The sequence below is a fragment of the Poromitra crassiceps genome, assembly GCF_964638095.1.
Source record: "Poromitra crassiceps genome assembly, chromosome: 7".
NCBI lineage: Eukaryota > Metazoa > Chordata > Actinopteri > Beryciformes > Melamphaidae > Poromitra > Poromitra crassiceps.
In genome coordinates, this window is record NC_139628.1 from 15,716,055 (window position 1) to 15,733,985 (window position 17,931).

The 17,931-nt window shown below is 44.0% G+C and overlaps 1 protein-coding gene across 8 annotated transcripts in view; it reads left to right on the top strand.

The window, feature by feature from the left end:
• The window catches only part of LOC310779932 (NLR family CARD domain-containing protein 3-like), a 90,953-nt gene that overhangs the window by 21,868 nt on the left and 51,154 nt on the right, over positions 1-17,931 (top strand). For 2 of the 8 annotated variants that reach the window (XR_014552874.1, XR_014552876.1), the window contains exons 8-10: positions 4,548-4,593; positions 14,431-14,505; positions 17,181-17,241. The gene's annotated coding sequence lies outside the window, so the exon portion shown is untranslated. Of the gene's footprint in view, positions 1-796; positions 1,402-2,960; positions 4,201-4,547; positions 4,594-14,430; positions 14,506-17,180; positions 17,250-17,931 lie in introns of those variants that run through there. The other 6 variants (XR_014552877.1, XR_014552878.1, XM_083640453.1 and 3 more) reach the window with 4 other exon arrangements.

The following is a 17,931-nucleotide window of genomic DNA, read 5'->3' on the forward strand; positions in this document are numbered from 1 at the left end:
CCTGAAATTAAGATTTGATTGACAGCTGCATGTCGTGATATGATTGGTTGTAATGGGGTAGAAATTTGATAGTACTAGGTGACGTCAGCAAACTGTAGATTGATGTTATCAATGAAATCTTGAAAAATGAACTTTTGATGTGAAAAAGTGTGAAAAAACTAAAGGAATTTGATTTTTGTGATTTTTTTGGGCATACATTATTAAATAGGTGCACTGCATAACCAGGTATTTGAACTAAAAGAAAAGAAAAGAAATGTTTGGGTTCAGCTCGACTTTAATGCTATGATCTAAATGAGGAGATCAAGTAGAGGCCTTTTCTATAAGCAGCTCTTTATAAATTATTATAATATTAATAAATTATATTCACTGGATGCCTGTTGTAATGTTTAATGTGGCTATCTTATCCAATATACTGTTGTTGTCCAGTCTTGCAATGTGATTCTTGTTGGTTGGTTAGTTTATATGTATGTATGTATGTATGTATGTATGTATGTATGTATGTATGTATGTATGTATGTATGTATGTGTATGTATGTATGTGTGTATGTATGTATGTATGTATGTATGTATGTATGTATGTAGGCTATGTATGTAGGCTATGTATGTAGGCTATGTATGTATGTATGTATGTATGTATGTATGTATGTAGGCTATGTATGTAGGCTATGTATGTATGTACTATGTATGTATCTTACATACATACATACATACATACATACATACATTCAGGGCAAGCAACCCTGAGCATGATCCGGACTTCATGTCTGAAAGTGGCTTCTCTCTCCCCCTCTCATAGTGTATGAGACCCAGAGAGAGATGTGCAGCATGCAATAACGTAGAGTATCAGCTGAAGAACTCTCATGGGTCTGGTGTTGAGACTATAGTGACACAAACTGTCTTCCGCTCTGCAGATGTGAGGAGAGGACAGACAGAGAGAGAGAGAGAGAGAGAGAGAGAGAGAGAGAGAGAGAGAGAGAGAGAGAGAGAGAGAGACAGACAGACAGACAGACAGACAGACAGACAGACAGACAGACAGACATATGGGGAATGAACAAGAACAAGCAGGTAGGCTGGGCAGGTTGCCTGTAAAGGGAAAAAATGACAGGGGAGTGCCTGAGCTGCTCGACAAACCTCAGCAAATATGGCTCAAAAGAATGTTGTAAACGAGGAAACACACACACACACACACACACACACACACACACACACACACACACACACACACACACACACACACACACACACACACACACACACACACACACACACACACAAAATCATAGTAGCCAACCTAGCCTAGACTACGCAACACTGAGCCCGGGCAAAGAGACTCTACAGGTGTTCAGGTGCAACTTTTTGGCTCCGACACAGGAGACCTGAGGCAACGTGCTTGCGTGCGTGTGTGTGTGCGTGCGTGTGTGTGTGTGTGTGTGTGTGTGCATGTGTGTGTGTGTGTGTGTGCGTGTGTTTTGGTGGGGGGTGGGGGGCGGGGGCAGCTACTATGAATCCACCAAGTAGAGGCTGTTCAAGTGCAACTTTTTGTTTTGTTTTGACATATAAACAACTTTTGTTTTGTTTTGACATATAAACTAAGGACTGAATGAACTGAACATTCATCATGTTTAGTTGAGTTGAGTTTCTTGCATGAATAAGTGACACAAACTGTCTTCCTCTGTGCAGAGGAGAGAGAGAGAGAGAGAGAGAGAGAGAGGGAGAGAGAGAGAGATAGAGATAGAGAGAGGGAGAGAGAGAGAGAGAGAGAGAGAGAGAGGGAGAGAGAGAGAGATAGAGAGAGAGAGAGAGAGAGGGAGAGAGGGAGAGAGAGAGAGATAGAGAGAGAGAGAGAGAGAGGGAGAGAGGGAGAGAGAGAGAGAGAGAGAGAGAGAGAGAGAGAGGGGAGAGAGGGAGAGAGAGGGAGAGAGAGAGAGATAGAGAGAGAGAGAGAGAGAGGGAGAGAGGGAGAGAGAGAGAGAGAGAGAGAGAGAGAGAGAGAGAGGGAGAGAGAGACTGCGCTACATAAAACACCACCTTTAGGTGAGTAGGTGAGTCACCTTTTTGATCCCAAAATCAGCCCCTGAAGTGAATGAGTTGTGTGTTTTTGTGTGAGCGCCGGAGGTGAAGTGAGGAGACTGATCCTGAATCTCAGCCAAGATAGCTCTAAAGAATGTTGTAAACAAAGAAACACACACAGACAAAATCAAGTTCAAACAAGACAGCAAGAAGACAGCCTCTCACAGCCTAGCAGCACCCAAAGCTTAGACGCTGCATGCAGGAGAACCCAAAGCCTTATTAGGAATGAAAGAGAGCATGGGCAGTCCATGGGCAGTCCAAGTCCAAGAGGATCCACACCGGGACCACTGAGCAAAGGGTCAGAGGCAAGTGGTCAGTCCTCCCAAGAGGGTCTTGTACCACAGGTTGAACCACTGCTCTAGAAGAATGACCTGTGTGAATATAAGCTTTTTGCCCTGTTTGACCCCACACGCGCCTAAAATAACTATTTACACATTTAATCTGATAAAAAGTCTATTTGATAGTGAAATGTGGTGATATTGGCACAGCTCCATGCATTCTATTTCTGTGTTATACTCTTTATTTCACTGTTGTTGACACATTAAAGACATGCCTCCTGATGTGATCTGTGGTCTCTCAGACTGGTCTAGTGCATACCGAGGCTTCTAGCAGTGTTGCCAGTTAAAGACGGATGGTTTCCAGCCCAAAAACTGTTCAAAAACAGCCCCACATTTTTTAAGAAGAAAACATGCCCAAAACACCCCCCCCCATCCCCCTGTACCAATTACAATATACACAGTAAACCTGATAATGACACTTTGTGTACACACATGATCCTGAATCGTGCTTTCCCCCCCTTTGTATATGTGATCATTTTTGCATTTAGTAGTTCCACTTCGAACCAACATGGTATAAAATAGAAGCAAACTCTGACTTCCTTCTTCTGCTAGGTTCGACCCCTCTGCCAAACACAGCAATGTGTGACTGGATCCTGGACTTTCTGACAGACCACCGCCAGGTGGTGAGAGTGGGCAACCTCTCATCCTCCCAACTGACCATCAGCATAGGAGTGCCCCAGGGGTGCGTCTCCAGCCCCTTCTGTTACGACCTCTACACCCACGACTGCGTGGCGACTCAAACTTCGAACACCATCGTGAAGTTTGCAGACGACACAGCAGTCGTGGGGCTGATCTCCAGGAGCGACGAGACGGCCTACAGAGAGGAGGTGGGGGCCAACAATGGTGCCAGGACAACCACCTCTCTCTAAACGTCTCCAAGACCAAGGAGATCATTGTAGACTACAGGAGGGGGGGGGGCGCACACCCCCAATCACCATCAATGGCACAGTGGTGGAAAGGGTGGACAGCTTCAAGTACCTGGGAGTCAACATCCACCAGTACCTGACATGGGCCAGCCACACCGCCACTGTTGTCAAAAAGGCCCAACAGCGACTACACGGACTCAGGCGCCTGAAGAACTTTGGGCTAAGGCCAAAAATCCTCAGGGACTTCTACAGAGGAACCATTGAAAGTCTGCTGACTGGCTGCTTCACCACCTGGTACGGGAACTGCACCACCATGGACCGCAGGGCGCTAAGAAGGGTGAGGCCCACGGCCCAGCACGTAACAGGATGTGAGCTGCCTGAACTGCAGGAACTGTATAATCAGCGGTGCCTCAGGAGGTCCCTGAAGATCATCAAAGACACAAACCACCCCCACAACAGCCTGTTCTCCCTGTTACCCTCAGGGAGGAGATACAGGGTCCCAAAAGCACGCACAAATCGCTTGAGGGACAGTTTCTTCCCGCAGGCCACGAGACTCCTTAACATACACAAATAGTGTAGTAGCTGTACTGTACTGTACTGTAGCTGCTACCATTATGTATGTGTAATGTTTAATTGTATGTTTAATTAGGTATATGCTATTTGCACCTGTGCAAACAGAATGTTAATTATGTTTAATTATGTTTAAAGTATGTCCATGCCATTTGCACCTACAGTATGTGCAGTGAATATGTCACTGTCTTTGGCTTGTCTTATTGCTTTACTGCCTTATTGCTTGTTGTTTCTCTTGTTTTCCTGCACCTATATGCCCTGTTATTTTGCACTATGTTGTAACGGAGTCTACAGCACAAGCATTTCACACATGATACTTGTACTACGGAGTGACAATAAAAATCTTGAATCTTGAATCTTGAATCTTTTCATTTAAATAGATTATAATCTCAGCTCTGCTATAAACAGGACCACATTTTCTCCAGCATTTAACCCCAGAGTCTCAGAGGTTCACAGACGATCAGATTGATTGCACACAAACATCATCTCCTCCCACAACAGGGTTTACGCAGTCCCCCTGACTGACCCCACGTGGCTGTCATGGTGACTGATTGGATGGAGTCAAATTCAAAACCGCTCAAATGGGCAGGAACCTGCCCAACCTGGCAGGTTTCTAGCCTGGCAGTGAAGTTAGGAGGATAGGGTGTGCCAGCAGTCACAGATCAAATGATCACAGACTGAAGTCTCCGTGTCTCTTCTACAGACGAAGGCTGAGAGTCTGTTTGGCTTCATCGATGTGAGTTGAACAGGTAAGAATCCTGCAGGAAACATTACACATGATTGATACATGAACCATGTGGAATTGTATTATAACTGTGTGACTGTATGATATATTCTTATATGATTTTATAAGTCTTTCCAATTGTGTATTTCATGCTTGTTGAAGAATTATGGTTAATTATGATTTCCCCAATGTGTGACTTTGGGGCCACAACAAACCTTTTCTATGACGATGATATATGGTGATGTTGTCGTTGACGTTCCATTTATTCTCATGCTGCTGCTAAGCATTTTGATGATCGATGGTATTGACATTATGCATGTTAAAGGTAACAATATACATATGTGACCTACTCTGACAAAATCAGTCACATGTAGCACTGACCCGTTTGTGTAGACATGTGATTTTAGGAAAAAATATTGATTTAGGCTGTTTTGGGGTTTCACCAGATTTCAGCAAAATAAAGCCTTGGCTTTCGATCTGTATAAAGGGTATTGTTAAATTCCAATGTTAAATATAGTTTTGAAGCTCATAAAGGTAAAGGGTGACAACCTAGCTTACTTTGTGAAAAGAGTACCATGATCATTTTGATATCACCTGAAAGCTTACATTCCCAACTTTCCAACAGCGTATTCAACTCAAAATGTGTTTCATGGTCAATGTGAGTGATTTGGATAATAGCAGGTCACATGACTGCTGCAGCTAAGCATTTTGATGAAAGCCATCATTAATGGTCTATCCCATCTGATGAAAAATCACCTTCAATATCAAGAAGCATTGTGGATAGAAAGCCTTTTAATGCCTGAATGTTAAAGGTAACAATAAACATATCCTTAATGCATTCTATGAACAAAATACAAATATATATACAGTATATATATAATATATATAATATACAGTATATATAATGTATATATATATATATATATATATATATATATATATATATATTTGTATTTTGTTCATACATTATATATACTGTATATTATATATATTATATATATACTGTATATATACATTTGTATTTTGTTTATATATATATATATATATATATATATATATATATATATATATATATATATATATATATATATATATATATATGTATATATATATGGCGTCTTCATCAGAAGACGTGAGAGTGAGAGTAAGCAGGCTATGTGGGTGCAGCAGTACAGTACATAAAGCGGTGTCTTGTCTTATGCTGAGGTTCTTAAAAATAATATATATATATATTCTTCATCAGACGCATATGCGTCGAAACGTCTGTCCTGTTACTTTGCACCTTAAAGGAACACTCCGCCCATTTTCAACCAGCTTTGTATCATTAGAACATCAGTAGTATATCAGAAAACTGTAAACGGTTTTGAAGTCTGTCATTTAATTTGACAGTTATTGAGTGTTAAAGTATCAAATCAACTCTCAATAACTGTCAAACTATTCATCATTCATGTAGTTTGACAGTTATTGAGAGTTGATTTGAGTTAATGAGTTATTAATTTGAGTTAGTGTGGACCAGTGATGTCACTGGTCCACACTTTAACACTCAATAGCTGTCAAATTAAATGACAGACTTCAAAACAGTTTACAGTTTTCTGATATACTACTGATGTTCTAATGATACAAAGCTGGTTGAAAATGGGCAGAGTGTTCCTTTAATAAAAGGCATTGAATAGTCCGAGCTGCTCCAGTTTCCTTCCTTTTACTTCATGCTGTGTCCCTCCTCTGTGATGCACCGGACCTGCCTGCCTGCAATAGCTGAAGCGTGTTGGGACTCCCTCTGTCGAACATCCTGTCTGTCTGTCTGGAGGCTGTTACTGATCTGTCTAACATCCTGTCTGTCTGTCTGTCTGTCTGGAGCAAGCCCCCAGGAATAGCGCTGGGCTGTGAAGCCATTTGAACATGGTGGCGAAGCTCTGTATTGCAAGTCACGTGATGCCATGCAGCCCAGAAAGGAAAATTCCCATCCACTTGCATGGGGACCCTGGCAGCTGTTAAACCCAGGGGAATGTTTTCCGGGTGTCACTCAAAGTATGAAACGACGATTAATTATCAAAACAAAAAATTATGCATGGGGTAATTTTTTCTTCAGAAGCCACTAAGAGCCGTATACGGGTGTATTTCATTCTTTTAATACATCCATGGATGGGAGGGGTGGGAGACGTCATGGAATAGGCCTACGTCATGGCACACATGTGCACTTCGCATTGGGCCGCATGGTCAGGAAGTAAAACCAGGAAGAAAAACCCCCCATGATGACTTCATGCGACAGTGAGCAGCCTCCGTCCGAATGCATGGGTGGGCGTGGCTCGTCCCCTATCCAGTTCTTTGAATACATCCATGGTCTGGAGGCTGTTAGTGACCTGTCTAACATCCTGTCTGTCTGTCTGTCTGGAGGCTGACCGGCTAACATTCTGTCTGTCTGTCTGTCTGTCTGGAGGCTGTTACTTAGCCTAGGTAAACCCAGCCCCCACGTGACCTGCTCTCTCAGTTCCCAGTCACTAGCGTCTAGACCCCGAGCCATTCAAATCGATTTCTGGGGCAATTGAATGACCCACGCAGACCCGCAGCCAATGAGTGACGGCGTGACTGCCAACATCAGTCCCGCCGTGATCGGCCAATCAGAGAGTGCGTCTTTGTCAATGACGTGTAACAGCTGCAGCGGCTTAGCACTACCTAGCCGTTAGCATTTGGCCTCTCTAAAGCATAGCTCCCGAGCTAGCTACTAGCTATATGGCTAGCTATATGGCTATGCAACTACGTTGAGGAAATTCAAGTGAAAACAGCTGTTAATGTTAATGTGGGAATCATGGTGGAACCGAATAAAAATGTTTTTGTTTGATACTCTATTCTGTTGTATTGTCATGTGAGAATGAAAACAGCTATAGTAATAGTACTTCAAAACAGTGGTTCTCAAAATGTTTCCACATAAGGATCCTTAAACTGAATAATGTGATGCTAGGTCTGTTGATCAAAATAACACCTATATCGAAATCGGATTTTAGCGGACCATACAAGCCGGGGCTTCAGAGCTGATCACCTGGACACATTTTACGGCGAAATTATCTGATAAACTTGTCTGTGCAGCTCTGTGGTGATCAGCTAATGTCTTCATAGCATTGTGATTATGATTTAATCCATTATGGAAGATAAACGCTGGTTTAACATAATTAAAATAATTCCCTACCAAACATGTAAAGTGACGCTTCTGGGCAGTAGACCATTTGGGCATGGTCTCATGTGTATGGTTTATTTAGCCTACTCAATCTCTCCTGAGATTATAACGTTAACCTGTTAGGACGCTGTGAGCTTGTGTATAAGTCCAGAGAACTTGATGAAAACAAAGTGACAAAATATCTTGGCATCGGGTACACGAAAATTAACGTTATTAAATGCTGTAACGTTAACTGTAATTCTCATGTGTATTGTTTATTTAGCCTACTCAATCTCTCAGCCCATTTTGATGCTGAACCAAATGACCAGTCCGGCTGCAATGATTGATTTGTGAGGTTAATGGCAGCCAACAGAACTTCATATTGTAGCTAGAGAGAGTAATTTCAGACCACCAGATATCACCATATTTAATTTCAATAAATATAAAGCATTCATTGATTGAAGCAGAGTGCTGGTCGGTTAAGTTTCTCTGTAGTCATGTCCTCTGCTCCAATCTTCGGTTCGTAGTTTCTTCTGTCTCTCGTCCAGCAGCTGCAGATGTCATCATCATTATCCACGTTATTGATGATTATTTATAAAAAAAAATCTCATTGTGTAAATATTTTGTGAACGCACCAATAGTTAGAGAAGGAAACCTCTCTTTGCATTTTATTTTGTTTTTTAATAAAAGTACTTGTGATATCTCACGTGGCTTTGATTTATCATTGCAAATTTAGCCCAATTTGTAGAAAATGCAGATGTGAACAGCTAGGTTTAATGACAAATATGGAATATCACCCAAGGAAATACCACGGTTTAATGCCAACAGATAAACCATACAGATTTGTTGTAATTGTGACACAAATAAGGGAGCAGAGACATGGTTTTCAAGTATAACACAATGTACAACTTTTATTCAAAGACAGGATTGAAAAATATAGGTCACTTGTATTCACTTCAGACAAGACAGGACACTACGTTAAAGTCTGAAATTTACCTAGATTTGCTATAAGAATTGACATTTCAGCTTGTCACCTGATGTCATTATTAATGGACAGTAGGCCTACAGTAGTAAAGATTTTGAAAATTTTGATTAATCAATCCAAGTCAGAAACAACATGTGCTGTGAGCCTTTTAGAATTCAAAAACCTTACTTCCAACAATTAACTAGCCTGCACTAACTACTGCACAGTAACGTGTATAAATATTGAACGCAACAGTCTCGTTCTGGAGCGAACCCCTCAGCTGAATTCACGTTGGAATATGATATCAAGGCTTGATACATTTGATTGTACTCATACAGCAGTGTGGAGCTTAACATCTAGCTAGGTTGCATCTGGAATATGATCTGGATTATGTATAATATACAGTATAACACTACGCTCACTAGGTCATGACATTCGCGTTAACGCTATAGCCTCCAAAAATCTACTGTAGCTAGCTAGCGTCAGCTACATCTGTAACCACGCTGAAATGCGAGTGCATTAACGTTAATATTTCTAGCTAGGTCAAACACACCTTAACGTTATGAGTGTGGCCGTTTTTGATTAACATTAAGTCCACGATCAAGTCTAGCATTTCGGTATATTCCTACCTCTTAACATCTAGCTAGCTAGGTTGGATCTGGAATATGATATCAAGGCTTGATACATTTGATTGTAGCTACTCATACAGCAGTGTGGAGCTTATCTAGCTAGGTTGCATCTGGAATATGATATCAAGCCAGTAATGTCAGGTCTCAGTCGCATTCACGCTAACCTCTTAACATCTAGCTATAGCTAGGTTACATCTGGATTATGTATAATATACAGTATAATACTACGCTCACTAGGTCATGACATTCACATTAACGCCTCCAAAAATCTACTGTAGCTAGCTAGCGTTAAATAGGTTTATCTGTAACCACGCTGAAATGTGAGGGCATTAACGTTAATATTTCAATTAGGTCAAACACACCTTACCGTTATGACTGCGGCCGTTTTTGATTAACATTAGCGTTAAGTCCATGATCAAATCTAGCATTTCGGTATATTCAGTGTGTGTGTGTGAAAAGGATGTTAGCATGCTAGCATTATTAGCACAGAATGTATACAGTCCATGGTACAACGTTAGGCCTTCAAGTCCTGAGGCGAACAGCGCCAGAGGATGAAGTCTGCAGACTGGCAAAGGCTCTTGCATTCAGTGTCTGTGGTTTTATTGGCGTTGCTACCAGCGTTGGTTGTTCTGAGCTTGATTCTTCACTCCGTTTCCATTTCTGGAGAGTATTCAATGTTTCCTCTGCTCTTGAAATGAAATTGGAACACGTTTGGCAAATCCAACAGGATTTGCTCTCCTGTTGGTGTAGTTTTACACCAACCCTCTCCAGGCGTAGAAATATCCCCTTCTCGAGTGGTTTGCAGCTGCCCAACTTGCCTTTAGAACGAAGGTTTCTCTTACACAACCTGCAAAAATCGTTCACATTGGTGGTAGCCATCGCGCTGCTGTTGTGGTCGTTAGCTAGCAGTAGCCTAGTGAATGAAAGTGTAGGTAGCTCACGTGCTAACAACAAAGGTCGCAGAGTGATGACGCCATCTGCTGCACTGCGCATGTGCTCTGTGCACTAAGCTGGTTGGATGACGGTTGCGTAATGGAGTGGTCTATCGGGGGGGGGGCGCAACAACCGCTAGAAATCGATTACCATAGGTGGGAGGCCAGACCCTTGTGACTGTAAGCAGGGTGAGCCTGAGAGCAGGTCACTGGGGGCTGGGTTTACCCAGGCTAGCTGTTACTGACCTGTCTAACATCCTGTCTGTCTGTCTGTCTGTCTGTCTGGTCTGTCTGGAGGCTGTTACTGACCTGTCTAACATCCTGTCTGTCTTTCTGGAGGCTTGCAGGCTGTGTGTCGCTGACCTGCCTAACAGCCTGTCTGTCTGTCTGTCTGTCTGTCTGGAGGCTGTTACTGACCTGTCTAACATCCTGTCTGTCTGTCTGTCTGTCTGGAGGCTGTTACTGATCTGTCTAACAGCATGTCTGTCTGTCTGTCTGTCTGTCTGTCTGTCTGTCTGTCTGTCTGTCTGTCTGGAGGCTGTTACTGATCTGTCTAACATCCTGTCTGTCTGTCTGGAGGCTGTTACTGATCTGTCTAAGATCCTGTCTGTCTGTCTGTCTGTCTGGAGGCTGTTACTGATCTGTCTAACAGCATGTCTGTCTGTCTGTCTGTCTGTCTGTCTGTCTGTCTGTCTGGAGGCTGTTACTGATCTGTCTAACAGCATGTCTGTCTGTCTGTCTGTCTGTCTGTCTGGAGGCTGTTACTGATCTGTCTAACAGCATGTCTGTCTGTCTGGAGGCTGTTACTGACCTGTCTAACATCCTGTCTGTCTGTCTGTCTGTCTGTCTGCAGGCTGTTACTGATCTGTCTAACATCCTGTCTGTCTGTCTGGAGGCTGTTACTGATCTGTCTAACAGCCTGTCTGTCTGTCTGGAGGCTGTTACTGATCTGTCTAACATCCTGTCTGTCTGTCTGTCTGTCTGTCTGTCTGTCTGTCTGTCTGTCTGGAGGCTGTTACTGACCTGTCTAACATCCTGTCTGTCTGTCTGTCTGTCTGTCTGTCTGTCTGCAGGCTGTTACTGATCTGTCTAACATCCTGACTGTCGTCTGGAGGCTGTTACTGATCTGTCTAACATCCTGTCTGTCTGTCTGTCTGTCTGGAGGCTGTTACTGATCTGTCTAACAGCCTGTCTGTCTGTCTGTCTGTCTGTCTGTCTGGAGGCTGTTACTGATCTGTCTAACAGCCTGTCTGTCTGTCTGTCTGTCTGTCTGTCTGGAGGCTGTTACTGATCTGTCTAACATCCTGTCTGTCTGTCTGGAGACTGTTACTCATCTATCTAACAGCCTGTCTGTCTGTCTGGAGGCTGTTACTGATCTGTCTAACAGCCTGTCTGTCTGTCTGTCTGTCTGTCTGTCTGGAGGCTGTTACTGATCTGTCTAACATCCTGTCTGTCTGTCTGGAGACTGTTACTGATCTGTCTAACAGCCTGTCTGTCTGTCTGTCTGTCTGCCTGTCTCGAGGCTGTTACTGATCTGTCTAGCCTGTCTGTCTGTCTGTAGGCTGTTACTGATCTGTCTAACAGCATGTCTGTCTGTCTGGAGGCTTGCAAGCGGTTACTGGCGTTAGGGCTGCACGATTAAACAAAATAAAATCGCGATCTCGATTCATAGAAAGCACCAATCTAATTTCTAAATTACGTCGATTCTGCCGCATTTTCATTCGGGACACCAGCACAAGCGCTCCTACTTTCATGATGAAGTGAGGAGGCGGAGCTGTCAGCAAAGATGCCTCTGCCTCTGACTGCGCGAGGCAAGTCAGGCAGGCAGACCTCCGCAGATGTACAGTGATTCAGTGAGAAACGTTCCATTAAACTTTAATGTAGTACTGCGTTCATTATTAAAGTAACAATGAACACAGTACTACAGGTTTCACTCTCAAACGACCGTATCAGCACATGAATAGAATCACCAACTTGCTGCATTTCATTTCTCAGCCCCGACTTTGTGTTGATATCTGCGCGCCGCATGACAGACAGGAAACGCATGCCTTCTTAACGAAATATCATCTTAGGCTAAGAAGCAATTGGGAAACGCGTTTGCTTCTTACGGGAGCTTTAAGAAGGGTTAAAGAAGCTTCTTAGCGCTAAGAAGCTTTTGGGAAACGCAGCCATTAAGGCTGTAGCCTATGATCAGACAGTTGTCTTCCATGCATGAAGTGCAGCTGTGTGCTCAGTTTTACAACGTCCCATTGTGTCGTCATGGCCCAATTACACCCACCTCCACCCCCTCTCCACTTTACACCCGGAGGTGCTCCACATGTATGAAAGCAACATGCCTCATGTCTGACAGGGTACACTTCACGTATCGCCCGGGTCAGGCTCAGTGCAAGTGTAACCGAGTTGAATCAGCACGGATTCCTCGTGAGTCCCGAGTGGTAGCGAGTGGATTGGTTAAACTCACTCCCCAGGTATAAAGGCATGTTAACCAGCTCCGCCAAGGGAGCTAGCTCTCTTGGTGTTGCGGTTAACATGCTGGACTCCCAAGCCGAGGGTCGGCAGTTCGAATCCACCCCTGGACAAGCCCTTAACATGGGTTGCTGCAAGTACCACCTACACAACGCCGTTACACAAGCAACCCTGACCTGACCCGAGCCATTACGAACAAGGTCTGTGAGGTCCCCTTTAGAAAAACTTCCTTTAGTCAGAGGACCCTATCCTTCATGGGAAGCACTCTCTGGAATAATCTACCTCCCTCGATCAGAGAATGCCCGAGTCTCGCCACCTTCAAAGGCCAGTTGAAAATATGGCTCAGATCAAACCAACAATGTGATCACAATTAACGATTTTGCCATGTTTTGCAGCATGCTCTGTGTGTTTTATTTATTTTATTTATTTTAGGTTTCACTAACCTTTTATACTATTAATTTTTTTCTGGTACTATTAACTGTGTGTTTTAATCATTTTTGGTTTTACTAACTTTCTGTACTTTTAATCTTTGTTGTATTATTGGTTTTTCTTTCGCTTTCATGACTACATCAACCTGCCATGGGACTACAGGTGGAAACTAGCCCTTGGGCTACAACCTGGCATATTTACTGTACGGCTGTACTGTTCATTAATGTGTAAAGTCCCATTCTTTAAATAAATGAATCTGAATCTGAATCTGAATCTGACCCGGACTTCATGTCTGAAGGTGGCTTCTCTCTCCCCCTCTCATAAGCCACTTCTTAACATGCAGTGGAATCCGTATTATAACCTGCTCCTAGCTGGTTAGCCTGCATGTTAAACAAAAATTAGCCAGCCTACGCGCACTCCCGTGAGTCCGTATCTTATTCACCTCGGCCGCCGGTGTAAGATCCGCTTCCACGCAAGCGCTGCTGCTGTTAAACAGTGGCAGGTCATTATCCGCAGATCCATCTGAGTGGGCGGGTGTGGCTCTTCGTGACTCACTTCACTTCACTTCACGTTCACTAGTTTATTAATTAATGAATCGTTCGGGCAATCGCTTATATCAACGAATTAAACGAGCAAACTCGCGGTTTCCTCAAGTGCTGCAAACGGCTTTGAATTGTTTGGTAGAGCTAGGGATCCCAACGCGCTTCGGCTATGCAGGCAGGCATGTCCGTGCATCACACCGAGGAGAGGAGACAGCTTACTGCTGCGCTGCTGATCCATGTCAGAAAAAGTGAGACATAGGCCCAGTGATCAATCAATCAAATCAATCGCGCTCATTTTTGGCACATTGCCACCCCTCATTGTCGGAATGGACTCCGTTAAAACGGTATGTTTTTGAAGTCTCCAGATTTGTCGCTAACATGTGAGGCAGCCATTTGAGGCAGGCAGTGTTGTGTGACTGACCCTCTGTTAAAATAGGCATGTTTTTGAATGGAGTTTGGTTACAAATTCGCTAAAGCTGTTTCCTATCACATTTCTTGTTATCGATACATGCAACCGCCACCCCCCCCCCCCCCCCCCCGCCCACTGGCAGAAAAAACGGCTCATATCCTGTTGTTTCTAAACAAAGACCCCTCATGTTTAAAAAGGTAAAACCTGAAAATATCCTGCTCTCTCTAGCCTGACATGATGCAGACTTCATGTTTAAAAGGCACTGTAGAGTATCAGCTGAAGAACTCTCAGGGGTCTGGCATTGAAACTATAGTGACACAAACTGTCTTCCGCTATGCAGATGTGAGCAGAGGAGAGAGAGTGACAGACAGACAGACAGAGAGACAGAGACTGGGGAACGAACAAGAACAAGCAGGTAGGCTGGGCAGGTTGCCTGTAAAGGGAAAAAATGACAGGGGGGTGCCTGAGCTGCACGCACGCACGCACACACACACACACACACACACACACACACACACACACCAATCATAGTAGCCAACCCTAGCTTACACCCTGAGCTCGGGCAAAGAGACTCTACAGCAGCCTGCACCAGCTGAACGGAAGTTATCTCTTAAGTTGGGGTGTAAAGTCCACACTAACTGCTACGTTCAAACTAGTTTGACACTAAAGTTGTGTCTTTGTTTAGTTGCACCACGGAGACGTAAGATACATCTTAACTAGTAGACCCTAAAGTCCATACTAACCAAAATAGTGTCGCGGAAAATGAGGTTTTCACTTCCTGTAGCCAATCAGTGAAAAGCACGGTGGAAACGGTGTTTATTTACGCTTGTTTAATTAAGTGGAGTGAAAAAATCTTGCCCACCGCAAATTAGTGCTTTCATATTTCATCAACACTAACCAAATGAGAACGTTATTGAGTAACGTTCGTTTAGGTTCATATTACTGTTAACGTTTATCTGTGAGCTCTTCATCAGTATTGTAGGCTAATTTACCACCATCCTGCCTCACTAAATTGTTGCTGTTATTTTAATTTGTATGCAGTGCTGCAGCTTGTGGGAAACAAAAGTGTGAGTCATGAATATCAAAGGGTGTAATAATTGATCACGGAGAGCGCGTTGCGGACGCAAAACCACGATGCGCCACGGTGCCAAGTTGCAATCCGTGCCAACTGCTATTTTACGGAGGACTTTACATCTAGTAATACGTAGGTGTAAAATTTAAGTTCTAACTCATGCCTAAGTTGTAACTATTTCACTTGGTGCAACCCAAATATTTTTAGTAGTGCGTAAACTCAGACTTAGTGAGACTTTACGTTCAAACTAGCTTACGTTTCAACTTATGCACAGCTGGTGCAACCCACTGCTGGTGTTCAAGTGCTCCGTGCTTTTTGCTCCGACACAGGAGACCTGAGGCAACGCAACACTCAGCCTTCATTGTCACTAGTTTGCCATTGGCCTGGTGCTGTTGGCGGGATAGGAGCGTACCTATGTTCCCCGGGTTCTATGTTCCCCGCTCCTGCTAAAAAGGGTTATATGTTCCCCGGGTCCTATGTTCCCCGCTCCCGAAAAAGGGTCCTATGTTCCCCACTCCCGAAAAAGGGTCCTATGTTCCCCGGGTCCTATGTTCCCCGCTCGTATGCGTAAAGTCGGCGAGTGCAAACCGCAATATCTCCAGGTTGTGAGACTTCATTGACAGACTGCATGAGGGAAAGCTCAAGTCTATAGGCTCAGATGCACACATTCGAGTCCGACAGTAAAAATAAATTATAAGTTGGTGACTGCGCGGCGGCAGCAGCAGCAACATGCTATCCATAATATTACATTTTTCAGAGAGAGAGAGAGAGAGAGATCAATATTTGCAACATTGACGCAGCACAAATCGCCTCTGCCTACAGTATATAACCCACAGACATGCACAAGTTCTGTAAAGCCATTCAAATAAATAGTTTAATTTCACTTGATATGTTTCCCAATGTTTTTTTTATATTATATATTTTTTATTTCATTAATAGAGCATGTGGACTTATAGGCAACAAAAACAAATAGGCCTGCTTTAATGGCTTTCTTTAGCGGATAAATCACCTCCCCTGACAGCTAAAAGGTGGCAGTTTATCACCAGTTCTTACTTAGACTACTTTGAATACCAAAATATAATAGCCTGGGGCTAGGCTACATATCAAGCGAAATTAAACAATTTATTTGAATGGCTATACAGAACTTGTGCATGTCTGTGGGTTATATAGGCAGAGGTGATTTGTGCTGCGTCAATGTTGCAAATATTGATCTCTCTCTCTCTCTCTCTCTCTCTCTCTCTCTCTGAAAAATGTAATATTATGGATAGCATGTTGCTGCTCCTGCTGCTGAATGTGTGGATATATCTGAGCCTATAGACTCGAGCTTTCCCTCATGCAGTCCGTCAATGAAGTCTCACAACCTCGAGATATTGTGGTTTGCACTCGCCGACTTTACGCATACGAGCGGGGAACATAGGACCCGGGGAACATAGGACTCGGGGAACATAGGACCCTTTTTCGGGAGCAGGGAACATAGGACCCGGGGAATATAGGACCCTTTTTTGGGAGCGGGGAACATAGGACCCGGGGAACATAGGACCCTTTTTCGGGAGCGGGGAACATAGGACCCGGGGAACATAGGACCCTTTTTCAGGAGCGGGGAACATAGGACCCAGGGAACATAGGACCCTTTTTCGGGAGCGGGGAACATAGGACCCGGGGAACCCTTTTTAGCAGGAGCGGGGAACATAGAACCCGGGGAACATAGGCATGACCCCAGCGGGATCTATTGTTGACATTTTCACCTAGATTTGCACACCAAGCTAGATAATTTCTCCCAGGCATGATGGCAGCCCCTATGATCCTGTAGTGTGTGTGTGTGTGTGTGTGTGTGTGTGTGTGTGTGTGTGTGTGTGTGTGTGTGTGTGTGTGTGTGCATGTGTGCGTGCCTGTGTGTGTGTGTGTGTGTGCATGCATGTGTGCGTGCGTGCGTGCGTGTGTGTGCGTGTGCGTGCGTGCGTTAGTTGAGTTGAGTTTCTTGCATGAATAAGTGACACAAACTGTCTTCCTCTGTGCAGAGAAGAGAGAGAGAGAGAGCTGCACTGCACTGCACTGCGCTACACAAAACACCACCTTTAGGTGAGTAGGTGAGTCACCTTTTTGATCCCAAAATCAGCCCATGAAGTGAATGAGTTGTGTGTTTTAGTGTGTGACCACCCCTCCCTGCTATCTCACCTTTTCACTCTCCATGAGTTTGAACACGTACAGTAGGTATGCTGCACACAGGTAGCTACTTGAAGGGAAATGACAGGGGAGTGCTGGAGGTGAAGTGAGGTGACTCTGATCCTGAACCTCAGCCAAGATAGCTCTAAAGAATGTTGTAAACAAAGAAACACACACAGACAAAATCAAGTTCAAACAAGACAGCAAGAAGACAGCCTCTCACAGCCTAGCAGCACCCAAAGCTTAGACCCTGCATGCAGGAGAAACCAAAGCCTTATTAGGAATGGAAGAGAGCATGGGCAGTCCATGGGCAGTCCAAGTCCAAGAGGATCCACACCGGGACCACTGAGCAAGGGGTCAGAGGCAAGTGGTCAGTCCTCCCAAGAGGGTCTTGCACAGGTTGAACCACTACTCTAGAAGAATGACCTGTGTGAATATAAGCTTTTTGCCCTGTTTGATGCTACCGGCGCGGTAGCATGTATCGAAAACAAGAAATGTGATAGGAAACAGCTTTAGCGAATTTGTAACCAAACCAGGGATTCTGCTAGACATTTTCCCAGATGGCCAGTGCAGCCGGTAATGTTCCAAAATTCCGGTCCTATCGAA